At 40.6% G+C, this 16,551-nt stretch overlaps 1 protein-coding gene across 2 annotated transcripts in view; it reads left to right on the top strand.

Moving 5' to 3' along the window:
• The window catches only part of LOC132387458 (1-phosphatidylinositol 4,5-bisphosphate phosphodiesterase beta-1-like), a 96,513-nt gene that overhangs the window by 59,947 nt on the left and 20,015 nt on the right, over positions 1-16,551 (top strand). The gene's annotated exons all lie outside the window — the stretch shown is intronic.

Raw genomic sequence — 16,551 nt, 5'->3', positions numbered from 1 at the left:
CTTAAACAAGGAAAAAATAACAAACGTTAATGTTGTATCACTGATGGAATTATTACATTTTCCTTTATTTTAATTCTGCAACTAAATGTGGAGTTTTATTTTCTTTGAGTTATAATTTAGTTGATAATTAGCTAGATACTTAAAACTGCAGCATATTTTTAATGTTATGGCTGTGCAATAAATTATGAAGCATTTTTAGTTTACAGAAATTTAAGTAGCTTGTTGCTAATTCATGTCAGGGTTACAAGCTTATCTAGGACCATATGGTATTTTAAACTTGACCAAAGACTACTTTTTATCCATGCACCCATTGAGAATGTTAATTTATTGTCGTACATTTTGAAGGGGTATAACACTTCATGTCTATTGCCCTAATGATTTATGGGCCTACTATAAAGAGCACTCCTATTACATTAATAAAAGTATTAAAATCCTCTTAACAGATACTTTAGAAATTGTATAATATTTCTAGTGTAAGATTGGGGAAGTAATCTTTCATATTGATTTTAAAATAATGCCTTTCCTTGTACTGATAATCTGATAGAGGTTGGAGCATATGTTTTTTTCTAAATTCATTTTAAAGGATGCTTGCTGCACTTGTTGCTCATCCCTAAAGGTCGATGAGGAAGTGGTGGAAAGCTAGCTGCCTTGTGGAATTGCTGGTGTCCTCCTGGTGAAGGTACACCCAAGAAGAGAGTTCCAGGATTTTGACCGAATGATGATGAAGGATCAACAATATATTTCCAAGTCACAATGTTTGATTTGGATGTGCACTGCATATGGTGGTACTCACAACCACCTGCTTCCTTTGTCCTTTTTGATGGTAGAGGCTCTGATTTGGGAGACACTGTTAGAGTAAACTGGATGAGCAGCCGACAGTTCTGTAGATGGCGAATTCTATAATCACAGTAATGAAATGTTTACTCTGGTGCAGGCAGATCCAATCAAGTGTCTGTTGTGTCTGACTGATATTGAGCCTCTTGTGCCTTGCACCCATCCAAGCACAATACCAAGTCTTTTGCGCCTAGTTATAGGCCTAAAATGGTCAGATGATCCAATCAGGCACAAATCCTCACCTTTCATTCAGTAAAAGCACATGTTTTTGCTCTTGATCCAATTAACTTATAAGGTATATACAAGAGAAGTGACATCAACTAAGAAACTTATCGGGGAACAGGGCACATATGATCGCCTGAGGAAATGGTAAAGGGCCATGAATAGACAGAAATGCTAGGGCTGGATTTGGGGACATATCCAGACAGATCAACCTCTGAGGCAATTACCACAGTATTCAACAAGTATAAAGAGTATAGCGGAGAGAATGATGATTGAGGCGCTGAGCAAATTTGTAGAGCATGCCTGCTTGTCTGCATCTGTGGGACTGTCTTAAATTCTTTTTATGTGATGAGCAAATCCTTACGGCTTTCAAATGAGAATGTAGCAAAAAGCAAGCTGTTTTCATCTGTAAGGAAAAATAGCAAATATTAGTGCACATGTACAAAAGAATCTTACTAAATATATAAAATCCTAAATGGTGGAAACAAGGTTAAATGGCACAGACTCTAAAGATCCCTCAGGAAGTTTTCATCTTATTTAGATACATTGTGGAGCATCTGCTTCTGGCTCAACAAGCCAGGCCACCCAGCAATCCACCTATTTAATCCCAACCTAATCGCAAGACAATTTACAATGACCAATCACATCTTTAGACTGTGGAAGAAACCCAGAGCCTTCTGCACACGGGAGGAGCATACAAACTTTCTTACAGAGAACACTGGAATCGAATGCCGAACTCTGATGCCCCAAGCTCCAACAGAGTCATGCCAACGGCTACATTACCATGGTGTCCCAGTTAACGGGTTCCAGCCACCAGTACAGTGGAATCCAGTCAAAATACTGGAAGAACTCAGCAAGACAAACAGGATCCATGGAGGAAAATAAACAAGTCAACGTTTTGGGCAAAGACGCTTCATCAGGATTTTGTGTGTATTGCACAAGATTTCCAGTATCTGAAGAACCTCGTGTATTTACAGTTGAATCCTGCTGGTTTTCATCTTAAGATAACGAGAGCCTCCTGCTAACATCCAGACCCAAATTCAGTAGCCAGTGAAAACAAGCACGGAGATCACAAGGTGTGAATAAATATACTTGAGCAATGGCAAGTCGAATGCTGATTTCAGCAGAGAGGCTGCACCAACCATATTGTAGATTGGCTGGGTAAGTCTGTAAGGGGTCAATATCATGCGCAACCAGCTCCAGTTCAAGCTAACCTGCAGAGTTTGATGGGGAGTTGGTACCTCTTGAATCATCTGGTGGAGTATTGATACAAGTAGCCCTAACAATAACCTGGGAAGCACCGAAAATGCCTCATGTGGCATATGGTGTATGTTGTAAGCTCCCACGCTTTCCAGAATTAGAATCAGAATCAGGTTTCATGTCACTGGCATGTCGTGAAACATTGGCTCCTCACAGCTCGTTGGACCGGAAGGACTTGTTCTGCACTGTAACTCAAAATAATATTTTAAAATATCTAGGGGAATCTTCAGAGCTTGTGCTATTTAACCTCATTTCTACCATTTAGAATTCTAAATCTACTGGAGGCATTAGTAGATTAGATGCAAACTATGAGGCATAGTCACTATCAACACGGAACCAGATGTTCTGCATTCAAGTTAAGGTAATGGGAGTGGAGATCAATGCTAATAATTGAGCTCCATGGAACAAGATGTAGTGCCATAGGACAGGGGAGCAGAATTAGGCCATTCAGCCCATTGAGTCTGCTCCGCCATTCCATCATGGCTGATCTGGGATCCCACTCAACCCCATACACCTGCCTTCTCACCATATCCTTTGATGCCCTGACCAATCAGGAAACTAGCAAATTCAGCTTTAAATATACCCACGGATTTGGGCTCCACCACAGTTTGTGGCAGAGCATTCCAAAGATTCACCACTCTCTGGTTAAAACAATTCCTCCCTTCCTCTGTTCTAAAAGGTCAGCCCTCAATTCTGAGGCTGTGCCCTCTGGTTCTGGATACCTTCACCACAGGAAACATCCTCTCCACATCCACCTTGTCTAGTCCTTTCAACATTCGGTAGGTTTCAATGAAATCCCCTCCCGGATTCTTCTAAATTCCAGTGAGTGCAGGCCCAAAATTGATAAACACTTCTCATCTGTTAACCCCTTCATTCCCGGAATCATCTTTGTGAACCTCCTCTGGGCTCTCTAATGACAACATATCCTTCCTGAAGTATCAGCCCAAAACTGACGACAGTACTCCAAGTATGGCCTGACTAGTGTCTTGTAAAGGCTCAGCATTATCTCCTTGCTTTTATATTCTATTCCCCTTGAAATAACTGCCAACATTGCATTTCCCTTCTTTACCACAGACTCAACCTGTAAATTAACCTTCTGGGAGTCTTGTGCGACTCCCAATTCCCTTTGCGCCTCCGTTGTTTGAATCTTCTTCCCATTTAGATAATAGTCTGCACTATTGTTCCATTTATCCAAATGCATCTTCATACATTTCCCAACACCATATTCCATCTGCCACTTTGTCTTAAGTCCTGCTGCAATCATATTGCTTCTTCAGCACTACCTACTCTGCTACCTATCTTCATATCATCCATAAACTTTGCCACAAAGTCACCAATTCCATTAACTAAATCATTGACAAACAATGTGAAATGTAGCAGTCCCAGTACTGACCCCTGAGGAACGCCACTAGTCACTGGCAACCAACCAGAAAATGCCCCCTTTATTTCACTCACTGCCTCCTGCCTGTCAGTCATTCATCTATCCATGCCAGTATCTTTCCTGTAATGCCATAGGATTTTATCTTGTTAAGCAGCCTCATGTGAGGCACCTTATCAATTGCCTTATGAAAATCCAAGTAAATGACATCCACTGCCTGTCCTCATTCTTAATAATAGACTCCGACACTTTCCCAACCATGGAGGTTAGACTAATTGTTTTTTATTTTCTTTTGCCTTCTTGAAGAGTGGAGTGACATTTGTAATTTTCCAGTCCTCCAGGACAATGCCAGAATCAAGTGGTTCTTGAAGATCACAACCAATGCATCCGTTATCTCTTCCCCAACCTCTCTCAGGACTCTGGGATGTAGTCCATCTGATCCAGGTGACTCATCCACCTTAAGACCTTTGAGCTTGCGTAGCACTCTTTCCTTTGTAATAGCAATGGTACTCACTCCTGCTTCCTGAAACTCACGGTCCTCTGGCACACTGTTAGTGTCCTCCACAGTGAAGACAGATGCAAAGTACCCATTAAGTCCATCTGCCATTTTTTGCCCCTCCCCCCCCCCCCATTACTACCTCACTAGCATTATTTTCCAGTGGTCCAATATCAACCCTCACCTTCCTTTTACTCTTTATATAACTGATAAAACTTTTGGTATCCTGCTTTATATTATTGGCTAGTTTGCCTTCATATCTCATCTTTTCCCTTCTCATAGCTTCTTTAGTTGCCTTTTGATGGATTTTAAAAGCTTCCCAAACATCCAACTTCCCATTCACTTTTGCTACATTACATGCCTTTTCCTTGGCCTTTATGCAGTCCTTAACTTCCATGTCAACTATGGTTGCCTGCCCCTGCCATTTGAGATCATCTTCTTCTGTAGGACATATCTATCGTGCACCTTGTGATAAATTCTCAGAAACTTCAGTCATTTCTGCTCTGCCAGTATCCTCCTCCAATCCACCTGGGCAAGCTCCTCTGCAATTCCCTTTATTCCATTGCATACTGATATGTTTGACTTATGCTTCTCCCTCTCAATCAGATTATGATCACTGCCTCCTCAGGGTCCTTTACATTCAGCTACCTAATAAGATCTGGGTTGTTACGCAACACCCAATCTAAGATAGCCTTTCTCCTAGTGGGCTCAAGAACAAGCTGTTCTAAGAAGCCATCTCGTAGGCATTCAACAAATTCCTTCTCTTGCGATCCAACACCAACATGATTTTCCCAATTCACTTGCATCTTGAACTCCCCCATTACAATTGTGACATTATCCTTATTACTTACTTTTTCTAGCTCCCTTTGCAATCTCAACCCCACATCCTGGCGACTATTTGGAGGCCTATATATGATTCCTATAATAGTTTTTTTTTTACCCTTGCAGTTTCTTAACTGCACCCACAAAGATTCAACATTCTCTGACCCTATGTCAGCTTTTACTAAAGATCTAATTCCAACAGCGCCACACCACTGCCTATGCCTTCCTGCCTGTCTTTTTGCTACAAGGTATATCCTTTGATAAGTGGCATAAGTAGTTCTGTAGCAGCTCTCTTCACCCACATGGATTGCACGATTCTCATTAACAACCCTCTCTTAAAGAGAGCAGATACACGGTCACAAAGGCATCATTTAACAACATGGCTGCTAATCTAGGTGCAGAAGCCACACTTACAATAAAAACCATGTTGCCACATCAAACCTGTTGGAGCAGACTGCTGATGTGCTGAAATGCCCAAGAAGTCTTGCTGTAGTTGGCAGAGCGGGTAATTTGATTTATGATGTCCTCTTGATCCCTAACTATCTAACAAGCAACCAAGGAGGAGGAGTTTGAGGAGCAGGATAAGATGGCAGGTAGGGTATTGGAGATCCCATCTCCTTTGGATGTTGGTGATGAAATATCTTGAGAAGAAACACTGTCGATATAAGGCCAAATTCTTTCTCACCAGCAAAATCTGTCCTTCATGTTGTCGCAGTGTCTGTTTGGCCATACAGCTACAGTAAATGCCATCACAGAAACAAAACATTCTGTGAACACACCTCTAAATAAAACATCGCCACAGTCTGCACCAAAGTCAATTAATCGCCTTCAAGCATTTCTTAAGTGTCTTTACTGTGCTTTTGCTCTTGCACAGCAGCTAGGTGTTGAGCAGGTGGAATATTTCAGTCTCTCGATACACAGTGCTTAGAAAGCATCATCTTGTGTTAGAGGAAGGCTGCAAAACAAGAGCTTTATTTGTTCTGTCAGCCTGCTGATCCGTGGCAAGAATGAAAGGTATTCAGCTCACTTTGAACATCAAGCCTCAGTGATGTCCTTTGCAGCAGATATTTAAAAGTTAATTGCCATTAGCAATAAGTGGCAAGTGATTTGCACGCTCAGTGGTTGCTGCAAACACCAGCTTTCGGTGAGATCATCTTAGGGGAGCACAGGCATTTTAAATCATTTTTCAACGTGGCCCTGGTTAAGAAACAGCTGCCTGAACAAGCTGGGCAGACATACCCTTCCCCAAAAGCACTAGGATCATCACAGAGTCGAGAGTGGTACAGCACAGAAACAGGACATCTGGCCCACCTTGTCCACATCAACCTTCATTCCTCACCTGCACTAATCTCATTTGCATTGTTAAAGGGTTATATTTGAATACACACAGACGATGAAGCTTTTAAAAACCAACAGAAGACAACTAACACATCCATAAGGAGAGAAAAGATGAAATATGAAGGTAAGCTAGCCAATAATATCAAAGAGAATACCAGAAGTTTTCTTTATCAGATATATAAACAGAGGCAAGAGTGGATATTAGACTGCTGGAAAATGATTTTGGAGAGGTAAAGGAGGGCAAAGAAATGGCGGGCAAACTTAATAAGATATTTTTCATCCGTTTTCACTGTGGAAGACAGTAGCACTATGCCAGAAATTCAAGAGTGTCAAGGGACAGAAGTGGATGTTGTTGCTATTACTAAGGCAAATGTGCTGGGGAAGCTAAAAGATCTGAAGGTAGGTAAATCTCCTAGACACGATGGACTAGGCCACAGGGCTTTGAAAGAGATAGCTGCAGAGATTGTGGAGGCATTAGTAATGATATTGTGGAATGGTTCTGGAAGATTGGAAAATTACAAATATCACTTCATTCTTTAAGAAGGGAGGGAGGCAGAAGAAAGGAAATTATATGCCAGTTAGCCTGACTTCAGTGGTTGGGAAGATTTTGGAGTCCATTATTAAGGATGAGATTTCAAGATATCTGGAGGCACAGTATAAAATAGGCCCAAGTCAGCATGGTTTCGTTAAGGAGAAATCTTGCTTGACAAATTTGTTGGAATTCTTTAAGGAAATAACAGTGGGACAGACAAAAGAGAATCAATGGACACTGTTTATTTGGATTTTTAGAAGTCCTGTGAGAAGGTGGTACACATGAGGCTGCTTAACAAGATAAGAGGCCATGGAATTACAAGAAAGATACTAACATGGATAGATGATTGGCAGAAGGCAAAGAGTGGAACTAAAGGATATTTTTCTGGCTGGCTGCCAGCGATAGCCTTGTTTCGTGAGGGTCAGTTTTGGGACTGGTTCTTTTCAAAAAAATTTTTAATGATTTGCATGACAGAATTGATGGTGTTGTGGTCAATTTTGCAAACAATATGAGCATAGCCAGAGGGGCAAATAGTGTTGAGAAAGTAAGAAGTCTGCAGAAGGACTAAGGCAGATAAAGAGAATGGGCAAAGTAGTAGCAGGTGGAATATCATCTGGAGAAGTGAATGGTCATGCATTTTGGTAGAGGGGCGTAGACTGGTTTCTAAATGGGGAGAGACTAAAAAATCAGAGATGCAAAGAGACTTTAGAGTCCTCGTGCAGAATTCCCTGAAGGTTAACTTACAAGTTGAGTCGGCAGTAAGGAAGGCAAATGCAATGTTGGAATTCATATTGAGAGGGCTGGAATACAAAAGTAAGGATGTAATACTGAGGCTTTATAAGATATTGATCAGACTGCTCTTGGTGTATTATGAGCAGTTTTGGACACCTTATCTAAGAAAAGATGTGTTAGCATTAGAGACTGTGCAGTGAAGGTTCATGAGAATGGTCCCAGGAATGAAATGGTTAACATACGATGGCTCTGAGTCTGTACTCACTGGAGCTTAGAAGAATGAGGGGAACTCTCATTGAATCCTATCAAATATTAAAAGGCCTAGATAGAGTGGATGTGGAGAGGATGTTTTCTATCGTGGGTTAGTCTAGGACCAGAAGGCACAGCCTCAAAATAGAGCAATGACCATTTAGAACAGAGATGAAGAGGAATTTCTTCAGCCATAGGGTGGTGAATCTGTGGAGTTCATTGTTATGGACTGCTGTGGTAACCAAGTGATGCACTATCAATAACTCTAGGAGACTAGAAGTGAACGATAGGCTTTTATTAGCAGCGAAAAGGGAACACGACATCTCGGAGACTGAGGGAGGAGCAGTGCCCCAATCACCTTTATACAGGGGTCTGTGGGAGGAGCCACAGGAGCAGTCAGCAGTGGGTGTGTCCAGACAGGTATACATGGTTTACCACACCAAGTTATTGGGTATATCTAAAGCAGAGGTTGACAAGTTCTTGATTAGTCAGGTTACAGGGAGAGACAGTAGATTGTGGTTGAGAGAGATAATAAATCAGCCATGATGGAATGTCAGAGTAAACTTAATGGCCCAAATGCTCCCATGTCTTAAGGTTTAAATTTATTAACCCATAGTTCAGGATTATCCCCATGAATAGAAATGGGGAAAGAAAAAGGAAATGCTCTTTACTGATTTTAACTGGAGCATTTAAAAATTAAATAAATCACTCATTTAAATCGGCACTGCACCTGGATTGGCCTCAATCTCTTTACTCTGTATATTTTCAGTAGGCAGTCATCATGTTCCTCGATGCCCTTCACAATAAGATGCCCTGGCTGATTTTCCCCCCACACCTGTAATATGCATGTAGATTATAGAGTGTTGAGGTTACTCACAAGGACTGGAAACGAAAGCTGCCAGCTTTTCATGTTATTTTTAATGTGGGATTTTGTAAGAGGACAGTGTCTTATTAGAAGAATGTCTTGGGAGTGAACTCAGTCAGAGACTGTAGTTAGCAGACTGCAGAAGCAAATTTCAGCACTGGGTGTAGAAATTATGAAGTTGACAGAAGAGGAATAAAGCAATACAGTTTTTCCTTAATTGTTGGCCATATTAGTGGAATGAGTTCATCATACTAATAAACAACCTAATTTCAAATCCTGGACTACATAGAAAAAAGAATCTCTACTGACCACATTAGACTACAATAGACTAGAGTTTGTGGAACCCTTCTCGGCCTAGTGCATGTTTGGAAAGAAGTTTGTTCAAAACTAAATGAACTTCTCTACATTTATATAATTCAAGCATATAGTTAATTTAATAAAAGTATCAACTTTAGTCTTTGACATCCAGTATTCTTGATTTCAACTTTTATTTTTAACTTGCAACAAACCTCACCATCACCGTGGTGATCCCACAGTGGAAACACGACCAAATACAGCTGAATTTGAGACCTCAGGTACTGCTCATCATGTACTTTGGGTAGAATGCTCAGTGGTTGGTAGAACTACTGCCATAAACATGACTGACAGTACTTTCAGGCCTAATTGCTGAGGGACAACTGTGATCAAGATCCTTGATCAGAGGTTTATTTGTTGCTAATAGTAACACAATATAATAAGTAGTAGAAGGGATTTAGTACAGAACAATGTTGTGAGCCAGTGAGCTTCTTCGTGTGCTGTACTACATTCCAAGAAATTAGGGGCGACAGTGGTGCATCAGGCCTTTCACAAATCCAGTGACCAGAGTTCAAACCTTACCCCATTACAGTCAGTTGAAGTTTGTATTTTCTCCCTGTGACTGTTTGGGTTCTGCTGGATGCTGCTCATATGTAGGTGAGGAGGAGGGGAGGGTCGAGGAAGGAGCTAATGGCAATATGGAGAGAATGAAATGGGATTAGTATGTATGGATGCTTGATAGTCAGCATGGATTCAATGGGCTGAAGAGCCTGTTTGTATGCAGTATGGCTCTGACTGATCCATTCAGCCCTTTGAGGCTACCCTACCATTCAACAAGACCACAGTAGATCTGAATGTTGACCTTAACTCCTCCTTACTGCTTAATCACAGTGATGTTTGACTTTACCAGTGTACAAAGCTTTATCCATCTCTCCCTGGGAATCTCTTAAATATTTAAGTATTTCTCAGGATTTGATTAATCCAATGAACCCTCTGTGCACTGCCTTCAATACAAATATGCTCATGATTAAATAAGGGGACCAAAGGGGAGGCAGTGGTGCAGATGTGTCCTTTCCAAAGCTCTCTTCAATTTACTCTCCTACCTGTACACTCCTTCTCTTTTGCAATAAAGACCAACATTTCTCTGCTTCCCAGATTAGCTGTATGTGCTTCCAGTACAAGGGAACCCATATCTTTGATTATCAACATTTATTAGTCATGCACTGTTTAAATAATATTCTGTTTTCCCACTCTTGCAAAACAAAACAGATTTCCACACGTAACACTCCATCATTTAACCTTTTGGAGAGCCTTTGGCCTGGATATATTTCTGTCATATTTCTAGAACAGAATAATGTCAATACAAGGGTTCTGGAATGCTGCCTATAAGAAGTCTTAAAAGTCTGCAAAGTCTGTTAGCTCCAGTGGAAAAATAATTATTTTCAGACTCCTTACATAATGATCTTCTGTTAGAACAACAGTCAGCAACAGTAGTCAAATTTCTCTCTGCTGCCTGTCAATTGGATGCACAGCCTAGAGCTTGTTCGTCAATGTTTAAAGGCACAGGCACACAATACTGCCAGCACCTATACAGCCTCTGAAGAGTGTCACTGGTGTTTTGTTGGACACTTCTTCAAATCTGCCCTATTAATTTCAAATGCCAGGGACAAGGCTCTTGGTTTAGTGACAGATATCTTGAGAGACTGATGCATCACATCACTCCCGATAAAAGAGATAATTTCACTCAGCACAACTCTGAATTGATTTCACAACCTATGGATTCACTTTCATTGACTTCAAAAATCATGTACTCGTTTTTTTTATTTGCAGAATTTGTCTTCTTTTACATACTGCTTGTTTGTCAGTTTTCATAACATACTTATTTTCCTGCAAATGTCTGCAAGAAAATTAATCTCAAGCTACATTATGATATACATGCTTTGATAATAAACTTGCTTTGACTTGGACATCAGCTGCGGAGGGTCCTCCATTTACGAAGGCAATTGCGAACAGGGCTAGCAGCACCAATTTTAAAGTGGGCAGGATACATTGTGGATACAAGTAATTTTCCAATGAAATATGGACTTCCATTGACTACCCTGACACAGAACCGCCAGGGTTACAGCCATTTGCTCCCAGCAGTAAGTTGCCAGGGGGAGTATCTGTGAGGACACAAGTGCAGTCTCTGAATGCCTGTGTTCTAGGGAGGCTTGCGCGCAGGCAAAATGTCCTGTTCTATCCTGCCTGCTCCCGTAGTTTCATGAGAAGGTGAATGAAGCCCAATCATGTGAAGGTCCGTTGAGTTCCCTATTGTAACTGATCAATCAGCTGTGAAATGAGGAATATAACAGCAGATTCAAACTGGGACAGCCCCATGGCCTGGAGGATGAGAGCTGGTTCCATTCGAATCCTCTGGATGCCTGTGTTACCAGGGAGACTTCTACCACATACTGCTTTAATCCATGAAGAGGAGTCCTGGCTGTAATGAGCAATGGAAGGCAGCTTTTGTTGGAGATTCTGGGAAGGGTGAGTGTTAAATGCGAGCAATGTTCGGATGTAAGAATAGTCTGAAGCAGTTTGCCTGTGGAGGTAGGTTTAGCGCAGCTAGTCCATCAAATAACTTCATTTCATAGATTTAGTGTTAGGTAAAAGCCAATTCTCCTGAATCGATTGTACCAATCATCATTCACAGTTCATGTTTTCTTACAACTTAAAGCAGGCATTTCAGCCCATTAGGTCTATGCCAGCTCGCAGAGCAATTCTGTGTAATCATTTTCTACCCCATTCCCAACAACACCTCTTAGACTCTACCGATCACTGGCACACTCAGGGCAATTTACCTATCAAACTGCTCGTCTTTGGGAAACAAGAGAGAATCTGCAGATACTGGAAATCCAAGCAACACACACAAAATGCTGGAGGAACTCAGCAGGCCAGGCAGCATCTGTGGAAATAAAGTGCAGTCGACATTTTGGCCCGAAACATGGACAGTACTTTGTTCCATAGATGCTGCCTGGTCTGTTGAGTTCCTCCAGCATTTTGTGTGTGTTGCTCATCTTTGGAATATGAGAGGAAAACGGGGTGTCTGGAGGAAACCCACAGAGTCACATGCAAACTCCACATAGCTAACACCCGAGGTCAGGATTGAACTAAAGTCACTGGTGTTGTGAGGCAATGGCTCTACTATCAGCACTGATTAAGGCCAATATCTTGCCAACACAAGAATGATCATCTTATCCATAACACCATAAGATATAGGAGCAGAATTACGCCCACTGAGTCTGCTCCACCATTTCATCATGGCTGCTCCATTTTTCCTCTCAGATCCAATCTCCTGCCTCATCCCTATATCCTTCATGCCCTGACCAATCAAGAATCTATCAACCTCTGCCTTAAACATATATATAAAAGACTCGGCCTCCACAACTAACTGTAGCAATGAATTCCACAGATTTGCCACTCTCTGGCTCAAGAAATTCCTCCTCATCTCTGTTCTAAAAGGACGCCCTACTGTTCTGAGGCTGTGTCCTCTGGTCTTCGACCCTCCCACCTTAGAAACCATCCTCTCCCCATCCACTCTGTCAAGGCCTTTCACCATTCAACATGTTTCAATTAGGTCACTTATTATTGCCCTGAATTCTAGTGAGTACAGACCCAGAACCATCAAACACTCTTCCTATGACAAGCTTCATCGATGCTATAATCTTTCCTGTAATACCATGGGCTCATATCTTGTTAAGCAGCCTCAGGTGTGGCACCTCATCCCTATTTTTTTTGTGCCAGTTAACCAATCCTGGAATCATTTTTGTGAACCTCCTTTGAACCGTCTCTTGTGCCAGCACACACCTTTCTAAGCTGAGGGACCCAAAACTGCTCACAGTATTCCATGTGAGGCCAACTGCTTTATAAAATCTCAACATTACATCCTTGCTTTTATATTCTAGTCCTCTTTAAATGAATGCTGACGTTGCATTTGCCTTCCTCACCACAAACTTAACCTGCAAGTTAACCTGTAGGGAATCCTGCACAAGGAATCCCAAATCCCTTTGTGCTGGAGATTTTGTATTTTCTCTCCATTTAGAAAATAGTCAACCCTTTCATTTCTTCTACCAAAGTGCATGACCATACACTTTCCGACACTGTATTCCATCTTCCATTTTGTCTGGCCATTCTAATCTGTCCAATTCCTTCTGTAGTCTCTCTACTTCCTTAAAACTACCTGCCCCTCCACCTATCTTCAAAGTTTGTCTGCAAACTTTGCAACAAAAGCCATCAATACCATCATCCAAATCATTGACATCTAATGTTAAAACAATTGGTCCCACACAAAACCCTGTGGAACATCACTAGCTATCAGCAGCCAACTGGAAAAGGCTCTCTTCATTCTAACTCTTTAAATCCTGACAGTCAGCCACTGCTTTATCTGTGCTAGAATCTTTCCTGTAATACTGTGGGCTCGTATCTTGTTAAGCAGCCTCATGTGTGGTAGCTTATCCCTACTCATTTTGTGCCAGTCCACCAATCATCAGTTCTCCATCCACGCTAATAATACCAGAGGCCTTCATCTTATGGAATAATATGTCCGTATGTTTTTTAATCAAATGACTTTTAGAAATCCAAATTATTTAATTCACTAGTTGCCCTTTTATTCATCCTGTTCATTCCACAAGGGACTCCAAGAGTCTGACTTAATTTCCTTTTCATAAAACCATGTTAACGCTGCCTAAGTCATCTTATGATCGGCTAAATTTCGTGTTACTACTAATTATGAGAGAACATCCTTTTCCTGTTAATGGATATTAAGTTAATTGGCCTTGTGTTTCCCAGTTTCTCTTTCTATCCTTTCTTGAATAATAACATTACATTTGATGTTTTCCAATCTGCTTTGAACATTCCAGAACCAGAAATATCATATTCAACAAATCTACCATCTCCTTGTCTCTATTACTTTTAAAAGTGAATTTCTGTTTCCTTTTATCCAATTTATAGCTCTAATCTTCATACATTCTGATAATGTGTTTCTGAAAAGAAACCACAGGAAGTTTCTTAAAATCAGTTTCCTTAAAACAATCACCACTTTTCTTATATTGTTGAAGGGTCCTAATGAGTACATTAAAGGTATTTGCCTTACAGGAATCTTTTGACTCTTATTTAATACTCATGCAGCTTTATTAATAATAAATCAATAGTGTTCCCAGTGACAGATTCACAGATTTCGACCTTTATAAATTCTGACCAAAGAAATTCAGTCACTAAAATGAAACTTGCAAAGTATGTGGAATATTTTTGTGTGAAGTTCACCAATTTCAGTAGATTTATAGCAAGCATTTCATCATCATGTTAGGTTACATGAAGAAATCTAAGAGTTGAGATTTTCCTCTCACTACGCTGTCACAAATTAACTGTTTGCCATGAGCCCACATTCCAAAATTCAGTGTTTTAATGAAGCAGTTTGATTGCTTTAGAGCATCCTGGACACATAGCATCTTCTGCGACCAAGTCACAAAGATGATTTAGCCAGAAATTGAGAGAAATCTATCCCCTGAGGAGAGTGGTGCTTAAATCCATATTCTGGATGTGGTCTTGAATGAGTAGATGTGTACCTTCAAAAATAATGCCTTATGGTATTCTTGGTTTTTTTACAGTTTATGTCACTCTTTAGTTCAGATTTTCTGTGCTTCTATAGCCTTGATTACTACCTGGTCCATACCCAAGGGAAGTTTAGTTTAATTTGGTTGGGACAGACACTGTGGCTGAAGGGTCTATTCCTGAACTCTACTGTTCTGTGTTCTACAAAGTATGTGGATTCCCCTCATTCTTCCTGGGAAATGGCACAGCTTCCAGAAGGAATTTTGTGTCAAATCTGTTCCTCTCAATTTGCACCCTTGCTTCTGGTTTTCCTCATTCATTGAATGTTAACATTATGAATAGCATCAAAAGATATTAGATCCAATTTGATCACACCGATGCTATTCACGCCTCTACAACCACTGTATTGTAATATGATTATCAACCTATGATGCTACATGGACTATGATTTCTTAATTGTTGGGAGGACTGGCAGCACTGTGGGGTGGGGGGGTAGGGTTTGCAAACAACAGTCTTCATTGCTTTAGTGTTACTTACATTGCTTGCCCTGACCCAAACCTGGCAATGTTAAATTGACATGAGTTTGCAAATTAAGTTAAACTTCCAAGTTCATATCCACCCCATTTCCTTCTTGCTTCCTATCTCAACACATCAATGGTGATGTGAAGGAAAACATTAAACATTGTAATTCACAAATATAATTTTAATGCAACACAGTGTCAGTGAAACACCTGGCAAAGCGGCTGTCATATCTTTTATCCCTTGTTTTGACTGTCCCAATGCTCTCCTCAGCAATTCCCCTGAAACTTATGTTCATCCAAAAAGCTGACTTATTCATCCTAACTTACACCAAACACGTTCATCATCTCCATTGGCCCTTCATTGTAATTTTCAAATTCGGGTCTTTAAATCATTCCACGACATTTACCATATTTTTCTCCATCTTCATGAAACCAACAGCCCTTCCACATTTCTAATCTTACGTTCTAGCCTCTTTGCTTTTCCATCTATTAATAGTAGCTTTGCCTTCTCAGCTCCAAGCTCCAGATGACCTCCCTCAAAGCCAGGGGTTCCCAACCTTTCTTATGCCTTTTAATGCAGGTATCAATACTATGAAAGCAAAGGGTTTGTGGACTCCAGGCTGAGAACCCCTGCTCTCAGCTTTGTCACCACTACAAATGCATTCTAACAACTAATTATTAAAATAAGCAAATGAGGACTGCTTTTGGAGTGTTACCAATTTCTAGCATTGACTGTTAACTTTAAAGAGGCAGTTGATGTCCATCATCTGTATTCTTCAATTACTGTTCAGGCTTCAGCAGCAATATTTTTATATTGCTATTTTTTTCAGCATGACAATCTGTTTACTGTGCGATCTAACGGACAGTAGTACCACTTGTTGACCGTATGACTAGCTTACAGATTAACTGATTTTTGAACACATCCTTATATACATTAGTTCTCTCTACACATCGTGTCTAAAGAGAGCAATTATTAAGTACTCGGAAAATAAGCCTTCCTCATGCTTTCATTTGTCACTGTTCTTCAAAATTGGTTTATTGTTATCACACGTATGGAGGTAGAATGAAAATCCGGTCTTGCGTACCGTTCATGCAGATCAATTCATTGCAACAATGCACTGAGGTAGTACAAGAACAGAGTAAGTGCACTGCAGGTAGACAAGAAGGTGCAAGGTCATACTGAGGTAGAGTGTGAAGTCAATGGTCCATTTTATGGTACCAGAGAACCACTAGGATGAAAGCTGTCCTTGGCCCTCTGATCAGGGAGGGGGCATAATAGAGACTGATATTAAACTAGATGCAAAAAAAAGAAACTGAACATAAAATTTGCATATTCTATTAATTTAAAATAGACAGTAGTTCCAGCAAAGGAATTGCAGATGTTGCATAATTTATTAGCCATTCAGCCAATAGAATTGC

The sequence above is a fragment of the Hypanus sabinus genome, unplaced genomic scaffold, assembly GCF_030144855.1.
Source record: "Hypanus sabinus isolate sHypSab1 unplaced genomic scaffold, sHypSab1.hap1 scaffold_188, whole genome shotgun sequence".
In the NCBI taxonomy this organism is placed as follows: Eukaryota; Metazoa; Chordata; class Chondrichthyes; order Myliobatiformes; family Dasyatidae; genus Hypanus; species Hypanus sabinus.
The sequence above is the reverse complement of the archived record's forward strand: the minus strand, read 5'-3'. Positions and strand labels throughout refer to the sequence as shown.